A 2,076-nucleotide genomic window follows, 5' to 3' on the forward strand; every position below is an offset into this window, starting at 1 on the left:
GTAATTTTGGGTTCATTAAACCTAAAATCGAACGTGTACGTACATATAAACGTGTACGTACATATGAACGCATACGTACACAAGTTATGAACGCATACGTACATATGAACACAAATTGTTTACAAACAAAACAATGTTGTTGATTTGAAGGTACACTTGGGTATATTTCACCTGAGCTCTCAAGAACAGGAAAGGCAAGTACAAGTTCAGATGTATTTGCACTCGGTGTAGTGATGCTAGAGATTGCTTACGGGAGAAACCTATATTGCCACGAGCATCGCAAATCGAGATGGTACTTACTGATTGGGTGCTAGAGTGTTGGGAGAATGGAGATATCATGCAGGTTCTTGATCATAAGATTGGAGATGAGTGTGTTGAGGAGCAAGCAGCACTTATTCTGAAACTCGGCTTACTCTGTTCACATTCGGTAGCAGCCATCAGACTGAATATGTACAGCATCGTTAAATTCTTGGACAGTGTGGCTCAGCTTCCTGATAACTTACTTGACATTTTCTAAGCTCGAGAAGTTTATCCAGGTCTTGTTATCTCAGGTGAAACAACTGATTCTCCTGAGTCCAGTTCCATTGTTCCCTTGACCTTCACTGAATCTTTCGTCTCTCATGGACGCTAAAAGAAACCCATATGGTCTTGTAGGTTCTTGATTTATCTTGAATATGTAAGTCTTAAAACTGATTGTAATAATTTTTCTAGTGTGTAAGACAAATATATACAAAAAAGAATAACAGAACTCCCAGGAAAAAATCATATGATTGGTATATAAGTATGGTAATAACATCATCCTCACGTTTATTATATAAGAGGAAAAAGGTGGAGACAGTTTGGTATGGTCATGGTCATCAACATGTTACCTCCTTCTGTTTCTCTGTTGTCCTGTTGCTTTTTGATACAAAAGATGAAGAACGGTGAGAGTTGGAATCTTTTCTCTTTGTGCCATCTGATTTTGCAAGTCTGTTTCAGGACAAGAACACAAATTTAGGACTCAAAACAAGACATAGAAAAGTTCTAGAATGGTGATGCATGAGCAAAGTGAGTTTCAATACCTGCTATTTTCTGACTAGTAGTACATTTTTTTTGCAGGAACCTGGTTTAAACGTACGTTGGTAGCGTTGATCAACGTTTAGTTACTAATTAATAGAATCTTTACCACTTGATGAAACACTATTAGACTATACCTGCTTTGGAGATGTATTTTGTCCATCACCAGAAGGTTTAATTTGGTCAAACCTCTTCTGAAAAGACTTAAATGCACGTCTAACAATGTCCTTATCTCCCATTCGTTCCATGATCAAGGATTTTCTTGTTGTTGCAATGACAGTAGGATCAGAGCCTGGCTGATCTAGATTGAGAGAAATGGGCAATGACTTTGTAGCGGTGTGTCTCTTTCTCGGTAGAGTCGACACAGTTTCCTTCTTTACTGAAGGGCGAGAAGTAGATATTGAAGCTGGCTTGGACACTCTTAGAGTTGAAAACCCTGAAGCCTTTGAGACAGTTGATGCTGCTTTATTTACTTCCTTTGTCAGGCTTTTCTCCTTGCTTGGTTGATTTTTCCTAGTGGTTACAACCTTGCTCGTTCCCGGTTTCTTAGTCACCTGACTAGGCTGTAAGACACAAGACACAGTCATTTGAAGAAAATATGAGAAATCACTCATTCAATCATATAAGGAAGCTAATGGTATTTTACCTTAGGAGAGCCTCTCATATGGTTTGTTTGCACATTTTTATTTGTCTTCTTGATTGGATTATGATTTTTCTATTTCTTTGTCTCCTTCCTTGGATCGAATCAGTTTGAATCCACCAGTTAATATTCCAGATAAAAACACACATGTGCCTAACTCAGACATCAAAACTTAAATCAGAAGCCAAAACCAAAAAGATTTACAAGTACCATATCAAGCATAAGAATCATTCTCATTTCTCCATCACATCATCATACAAACATACCTAAATCCTAACTGTATCAAATTCATGGAACCAAAAAAACAAAACCATGTTTCTAACGAGTAAAAGCATATAACATAAGAGACACATAGATAAAAAGTGTAGAAGGGACCAGAA

At 37.4% G+C, this 2,076-nt stretch overlaps 1 pseudogene; it reads left to right on the forward strand.

Moving 5' to 3' along the window:
• Positions 1-635, forward strand: part of LOC104772588 — a 7,651-nt pseudogene extending 7,016 nt beyond the window's left edge.

Source organism: Camelina sativa, chromosome 20 (genome assembly GCF_000633955.1).
Source record: "Camelina sativa cultivar DH55 chromosome 20, Cs, whole genome shotgun sequence".
NCBI classification, from domain to species: Eukaryota; Viridiplantae; Streptophyta; class Magnoliopsida; order Brassicales; family Brassicaceae; genus Camelina; species Camelina sativa.